This window comes from Hydractinia symbiolongicarpus, chromosome 14, assembly GCF_029227915.1.
Source record: "Hydractinia symbiolongicarpus strain clone_291-10 chromosome 14, HSymV2.1, whole genome shotgun sequence".
Taxonomy (NCBI): Eukaryota; Metazoa; Cnidaria; class Hydrozoa; order Anthoathecata; family Hydractiniidae; genus Hydractinia; species Hydractinia symbiolongicarpus.
The window spans coordinates 13,346,331-13,354,905 of NC_079888.1; the positions used below are offsets into that span (position 1 = coordinate 13,346,331).

Below are 8,575 nucleotides of genomic sequence, written 5' to 3' on the forward strand. Positions count from 1 at the left end.
ATTAAGTTTTTAAGACACCTTCCTTCCTTCCTTCCGTATATTTCGCGTATGTAGTTTTCAACTTCTTGTATTGAATCAAATTTTAAAAGGACTGATACCACATACTGTTATTTGTCCAAAACTATTTCGGCTAATAAATTTGTGGGTGCCCCCAAATTATAGCAAACAGTCAACTTTCAACAGTCAAACTATTTGGGAGGTCACTTGCACTTAAGTACTGGTTTGTGTAACTTATGCTCGTGTACAACTTTGTTCCTTCGCAGAGGATATGATCAAGATCACCTGAGTCCCAAAAAGAAACCTTTTCAATAACCAACCAATCAGGGAATTACACAAACATTGTGTGCCAATAAAAGTTCCAAGCCTGACATCCCTTTGATGAAAAGATCCCTGTACCGGCTTAGTTTCAACATTACCGGGAAGTAAAAGAACCATACGCCAGCAGTTTCTATACGCGGGGTTCACAATAGCAGTGGTGGCGTGTGACCAAGAAAAACAACTTTTAAAAACTAGAGAAACCTCTGTCATATTATTTAAAAACCACATGGTTTCAGCGGGCTTAATAATTTCAGTAAGTTCACCAGTAAGTTCACCAGTAAGTTCACCAGTAAGTTCATCAATAGGTTTACCAAATAAATCTGAATATCTGATTGTCTAGCTTTTATACTCTGTCGAGTTTCTTCTTTTTTGTACTCTGTCGAGTGTTGGTTGTAAATGTCGAACCTAAAGATAAGAAAAACTGATTCATTGCGTGCATAATTTCTTCATGGTTAAATATTATTCGGCGATTTTATATTCTTAAAAATCGCTGAACACACAAATTTAAATTCCTTGTAATTTTTATTTCATTGGCAAGGTATGTTTAAATTCACATGTTTGCGGGATTAGATAGAATACCAAGACCTCACGGTATTCTATCTAATCTGGCGTACATAAGATGTGTTGTGGGGTCACGTACATGTTGTGATTTTCAGTTTTGCCATCCTCACGCATCACATAGGCAAAGTATATAAACAACATAAAAAAATCAAGTTAAAAAGTAGAAATTTGTTAAAAAGTAGAAACTTGAACTTAAAGCTTACCTCTCACTCCCAAATAAGTTATACCTTTAAAAACGTTTACAAAATACTAGTTAGCCTGTTGAAATCTACGAATTCGCCGGTCCTACATATTTTGGTCTTCAGGTTAGTCTGTTGTATAAGTATTTATACGGGTTAGCAAAAGTGTGTGCCAAAAAATACACGTCAAGTATTGTAGGTGTGCTTTTGGGTGTGTGCACTGGTTAAATTCTTATAAAATTTGTCATTTTGCAGGTGCTATCAATAGCACGCCTAACCCATTTTGTGTGTGTGGAGGTGTAGCGTGCTATTGCACGCCTCTACCTAAAAGGCCTGAATGACCCGTCTATATAGGAAAAAATTAGAAACTATATGATCATGTGCTTTCTGCAAACTCTTAAGAAGATACAAGGGTTTAAAACTTTTCCTGACATCAGTAAAAAACAGCCAATGTACACAAAACTTTATCCACAAATTTGTTTACCTATTGCATCTATGTATAGCGTGAAGCTCTGTTCAAGAAAATGTCTCCGATCATGCGCCTTTGACAAACGGTTAATGAGATTTAGATACAGGTTTTAAAATTTTGCTGACGTCAGCAAAGTTCTTCTCCAAAGAACAAAAAAATTTGTATACTTGTTGCCTTCATCGTAAAAATCTGAAAACACTGATCAAGAAAATGAATAGACTTGTGATGACGTCATCAACGTTTTGATTCCAAAATGGGTTGAAGGACCACGGTTCAGTTTTTTGAGGGTTTCAAAAATAATATTCACTTTGCTGGGCACAGACGGACACAACTTTTGTATTATCTTTTATCTATATTATATTACCCGTATATGTCTGTCTGTCACGCAAAATGGTAACAGCAGTAGCGAGGTACACAAAATGCATTAATAAACAACGATGAACCCGTGGATGTATTCACGGGTTATTGACTAGTTATATAGATTAGGTTTTCCTTAAAAACTTATTCGTTTACCATTTTCTGAAAAACCTACACATTTTTTTGCAGACTACAAAAAGTTTGATGCAATATTTTTCAACATTCTGTTTATATTTCCAGTATTTCACTGATTCACGACCCAAAGAGTTAAACTGTACTTACTCAAATTAATTTTCTCTAAAGTTAGAAGTATATATAAAAATGTTGCAAGCAAATCTTTCAACAAATGAATAACAAAAACAACAGAGCACCCCGCAATAACACATTTTAAGCAGCTGCCATATTTGTTTATAATGATCGGTAATAAATGATTGTATTTATGCTCACGTGCTTCAACTTAGTAAAGATGGTGCCAATGTTTGGTGTGACTGTTGTGTAGCGGTCAGCTGCAAAAACATTAGTCTATTTTAAAAACAAGTTAAAGTTTTATAAAAGATAAGTAACAATTTAACTGACAACATCTTCTGATGATAGCATCAGTCATAAACTAAATATATTAAGCTCTAGCTTATCCCTCGCCCCAGTTTATTGCTTTCTCATTGGTCTAGAAATATTTGCCACTAAAGCTTGGTTTCCATCTGGTGCTAATTTGCGATAAGCATGTGCTCTAATTGGAGTTAATTTTTTAACGCATAATGAAAACATCCAGCTAAATATAAGTTTATTTTGATATTTTATGTCAGCTGGTGCAACGTTTACATTATGCATGCCTCAAGGCTGCAATAAAATTAAGAGTCGGAAAACGGCAAACGAACATGTAAGGACAGCCTTAGTATTGAACAAAAAAAAATTGGTATATTGTAAAAAACGTAATGTAAACTAAGAGGGTGCCGATAAGCCGCAAACGCCCGCATATATAAGGGAGATTTCGGGCGACTTTTCGAATTAAATTGTCGCCCGGAAACCGCCCGCACTTTTCCGAACTCGCCCGGAACATTCCCGAAATGCAATCCCTTGTAAACATACCATGCGGACGATAGTTGGAAGAAGGCGCCTGAAGATAAAGGAGTTATAAAGTTTATATATAAGTTATTTATCAAGTAAATCTTATTTTAAACTATCAAAAACAGTTCTTTTAAGAACTTCGCTACCACATAGTAAGTTTATTTTAATTTTTATAGTTTTTTGAATCATTAGTGTCTGTTTTTCTTTTCTTCTTCGGGCATTGTTCGGGTCTATTCGGGGGTTTTCGGGCAAACACTTGATTTTTTTAAAAAACGCTGAACTCGCCCGAAAACGCCCGCACTTTTTACGGCGTATGCGGCTTATCGGCACCCTCGTGCACCCTAATTCTGGAGGTGAATATATTCTGGAAGGTATATTAATATCTTTTTTAACAGCTATGTTTAGTCCCTTCTGAAGCTTTCTAACAATAACCAGCAGGAGAACGGTTTCAAGACTCTCAAAAACGATATCTGCACACGAGATTGAATATTTCTGCTAGCCTGCAAACCATGCCATGTGATAAAGTGATGTGATAAATTACCACCGAAGGCAGCTTTTCACGAGGAAGCATGTTGAAAACACAAAATGTGGCTTTTTGCTTTATTATTTCGAATCTTACTTAGTAAATTTTAAATTACTAATTCTTAACAGTATAAACAAGATAAGATGAACTTTTTGAAAGTGAGAGGTAATCTTTATTCGTCGTGAAAGTAGGCAAATACAGTTGGTTGCGACAAAAAAAATTTTAAACTGACTAAATTTTACAAATTTCACGGAGAATTATTTCACAAAATAAAATTGTTAAGTGATTGTTTCTGGACGGGTTAATGACGGGCTGTTTTCTATGCTTTTATTTAAACCGTGCTAAAGTTGAGATAAATTTTTTTGGATGTGCGACACGGTTTACCTGTACTTATCACTTAGCCCAATGTTAACAAATCCGTAAATAAGTGTGACTTATACAATTTATTGTGTTTCTTTACTACCAAGTAGTGCCACTCGACAGAGCACCGAAATGCACCAGAGAAAGGGTCAATCTGTACGAGTAGTAGAAACGAGTGTTAAAACCGCATGGGTTTTCTTGTCTATATGATGTTACTGCAAGATTAGAAATGATTTGTAGATTTGCAAAGTTTCGCTTAGTTTATAAAATTTCATTTTTCATATTTTCGTGTGATTTTTTAAAAAGCCTTTTACAACATTCATGTTACGTTTGGATGTAAGGTGAACAGCAGACATTCTTTTACCACGGCCATTCAGAAGTGTAGGTATTAAATTCAACAAGATGGCCCGATGTCTTGAAGATTTCCACCATCATCAGGGATAATAAGTATGGGATTAAAATATGTCATATAGTGTGAGATTATCCTCAGACAACGAAAACGCGATGCATGTTATCTTCAACCAAAGTTTACCAAGTTTAAAAACAAAGTAAGTCTAGCGTAAATATCTTTTGTTCTGAGGACGAAACAAGTATATAAGAACATAAGTCTCAAAATTTAAGAACATGTTAAGATTATTGTAAGGATTTGTTAAGCTTGACTACAAATTTTTTTAACAAAAATATAAAAAAATGTAACAAATTTAAGTGCTACACTCTGTAGCAATTATCAGCAAATTATGGTATTACCATAAATTACAGAATAACCGCCCCTTACTGAATAAGCACTACTACTTAATTAACCGCCCTCCCAATTAAGCCCCCCCCCCTTTAATGGGCAAAATTAAATAAGCTCCCTGCCCAGGCGCTTATTCGTCATTGACGGTAAATTAAGAACATCACACGAATATTTATAGGCTGCATTTCAAAAACGTTAACAACATTGCAAAGTCTTTTTTCCATATTCATGTTCTTATAAAAAAAGAATGCCTATATATAAATAAAAATATAAAATATTTTACATATAGTATTCTGTAAAAAAATAAAAGCTTTAGCTTGATGTCTTTGAAACTGACCTAGAAAATTTTGGACATTGAACTTCTGAATGTTTCAGTATTACGTTACTCAAACTCTATAAGTCATCATCATCATCATCATCATCATCATCATCATCATCATCATCATCATCATCATCATCATCATCATCATCATCATCATCATCATCATCATCATCATCATCATCATCATCATCATCATCATCATCATCATCATCATCATCATCATCATCATCATCATCATCATCATCATCATCATCATCATCATCATCATCATCATCATCATCATCATCATCATCATCATCATCATCATCATCATCATCATCATCATCATCATCATCATCATCATCATCATCATCATCATCATCATCATCATCATCATCATCATCATCATCATCATCATCATCATCATCATCATCATCATCATCATCATCATCATCATCATCATCATCATCATCATCATCATCATCATCATCATCATCATCATCATCATCATCATCATCATCATCATCATCATCATCATCATCATCATCATCATCATCATCATCATCATCATCATCATCATCATCATCATCATCATCATCATCATCATCATCATCATCATCATATATCAAAAAATAATTTTTGCGTGTAGTTCCCCTTTAAGTAAAATGTTTGCAAAATAAATAACACCATTGCGTTGACATTGAGCTCCATCGTTCGTATTTTCACATCTTCCATATTCACTGGATGTGTTAGTTTCGCAGTAAGACACATCATACAATTAAACGCATCGCGGAGTAATACGTTTTGCATCAAATTTATTAGTTTAAATATAAAACTACACAAAAACCTTGACACCTTCCTATTCTAACATTACTCAGCCATCTTAAAGAGGAACATAAAGCTTAAAGTGCGAGGACGATAGCAAAGGCATAAAACATTATTTAAATCTGTCAAAGATCTGTCAAACACCCAACTCGTCTTTATGGATTCTATTCTCGTTTTGATAATATCGCTGAATTGAAAACATAAACTCTTCGGATAAATGCTAGAAAGTCAATAAAGAAAAGGATATTTTTAAACATTCTTCAGTAAAATTATTGTTGTTATAGCTTTTTGTAATGTGGTTTACCTCAGAATTTTTCATTTCTCCGCTATCTGACGATTTTTGTAATCGCAATTCTTCTTCATCTTCTTTTTTGTCAACAAACCAACAATCTCCAAATGTATTGTCTTCTGTCTCTGCCTTAAAATATGCTTTGTCACAATTTTCGTTGTTTCGACATTCCAACAAGCAGGCGGTTATTATCTGTCCTTCGATGTATTTTGTGATCATTCCACTTGTGATAGAAATCATGTTGTGTAGGGTTGTGTATGAATCCTGTTCAGGTTTATACAAATATGGTTTAATATTTTTAGACTTTAAAATGCAAGACGTCTTCTTCAACGTTTAGTTTTCTTGAGAGACGTGTATGCCGAGAGTCTAAAAACTTTTACTGTATTATTTATGAGTTTGTAGAATTTGGAGAATCTGTAAACGTTCTTCAATATATGAGTGGGTTAAACATTACATGTGTTAAAATAAACATGACAAAAATGCCTCAAATACTATTTTGTTACATATATGTTACGGGAAAATACTCAATTGATAATTATGCATATTCCCCCGTGTATGTATAATGTATAAAGGTTAGGGTTAGAGTTACTGTTATTATGCATAACAAGAGGTTAATATCCGAAACTCTTAAATTTATCACAATCCTCCCTGTAATTTATACACATTTTTTATGAGGACAACTTCGAAAATGTTTTTAAAACATCCTTAGACATATTGGACATTGGACATATTTAAAAGAAGCTACAGAAGTAAAACATTTTTTGTCTTTTAAGTAATATCCCTGAATATAAAGGCTAAACACGACGCCTTTCTGTAACATAGATCGAGGAGGTTTAAAGAGAGGAGATACATCTCAGTAGTTTCTATTGAAACAACATACGTTACCGATTTGCAGGTTGCTGTATTATTCTTTGATCGAATTCTCTAAACATTTAATTTGAAATCTCGCGCTTAAATTATAAAATTAGCCGTTTTCCTTTGTTATTTTTGCATAAATTATATTACTTGGTTAGACCTTTCCACAATGTTTAGGTAATGGCAAACATATCGTAATGCAATCGCCAGTCTAAAATGTTTCAGACTACAAGAAAACGCATAGCTTATTGTGGGTACAACGCACGTTAAGAAATTACATTGACGACAATGGTAATTCGGTGTTATATTTTAGTATATTAACGAACTTAGTGTATATATTTTAGTTTTCCGACAACTTGGTTTGTACAAAAAATAAACAGACGTGTAATTAATAGGCCATCCCCATCCACAATAAAACATGCAGATAAATAAGCTATATCCATATATGCTTTTTAATTAAAGCGACACATGCTTAAACCTTTTTTTTAAAAACCTTAAAACTTGCTCGTCTGGATTCAAGCATAAAAATAGTATTAACTACTGTCAATCAAGGGCCAGAATAACAATCAGAAGTTGTTCTGATATAGAAGCAGCAGATTTCGAAGTTTTAAGCGTCGTATATTTCACAGGTTAAAACTGTAAATTTAATAACATAAATGACTTTAATAAATTTTCGCGATTCCAACAATCTAACCAAAAGTAAAATAGATCTGCTGCTAGGGAGAACTGGAGAATAAACAGTTAGACGGTAAGCATGACTACTCTAGTTCAGTTATTTAGTCAGTTTGTTTATCATAAGATGTCCATTATCTTTTTCAATAACAATTGTTATACTGTGGATCCAAAGGCCAGCAAAGAAGTCAGTATAAACCTTCTGGAACATATGCTCACGTTGTATACAAGAGTTCGGAGTTTTTCATATGAAAGAGATATACGTGAAAAACACAAAGCTGCTAAGAAGGCTGCAAAAAAAAGAGATCACTTCTAAGAACTGAAATAAAGAAATCAAGCAGCAGCACAGCCATAGGACACTGATTGACTTAGTTCCAGGCATGAACTTTAAAAACTGCCATAACGGCTATTTTTATAGCCACACACTTAATAAAAATCATTATTCGGCTTAGCTTACCAAGTAAAAATAGCTGCTGCTATATAGTAATTTTTTGCAGCTTTAAATAGTAAATATTATTAAATTCTACCAACACTAAACTTTGTAGAAAAAAAAACTTGTAAAAACAAACAAACTTACCCTTGAGTAGTATTATGGTTTAATCTCCCTAATTCCATAATAAAAATGAAATTGGCATTTCTAGAGTGAACCATCAACAATAGCCAATCTCTAGTCTTTCAGAATAAGAGAAACCAAAAAATAATGTTTTTTTAACTTTGTGGCTATAAAAATAGCCGTTGTGACAGTTTAAGTTCATGTCCGGAACTTTTGGGCTTACTGAGTCTTCTTTCTTTTCGGTAATGGAGTGTCATCAATGATGTTAAATTTACTGTTTGTCCCCTGAACATTCCCATCAATAGGTCTTCGGAAAATTGAGCTTTGATGATATTATCATTATACCCAACATCTCTTACAGAAGGATTATCACGACGAGATCCAATTGCACGTTGTCTACGAAAATAGTTTTCTAAGTCATCCTAGCAAAGTCTATCTGAAAGAATATATGGTACACCATGTTCTAAAAGGAATTTAACAACTTCTTTAATTGAATTGACTGTAATTTTTTG

At 33.6% G+C, this 8,575-nt stretch overlaps 1 long non-coding RNA gene across 1 annotated transcript; it reads right to left on the bottom strand.

The window, feature by feature from the left end:
- Positions 1 to 500: 500 nt before the first annotated feature.
- LOC130625562 (uncharacterized) lies at positions 501 to 2,321 on the bottom strand. The gene is made up of 2 exons (XR_008981733.1): positions 2,167 to 2,321; positions 501 to 723 (listed from the first exon to the last, which is right to left on the bottom strand). It is a non-coding gene; the product is annotated as an uncharacterized LOC130625562 (long non-coding RNA).
- Between the last annotated feature and the right edge of the window lie 6,254 nt (positions 2,322 to 8,575).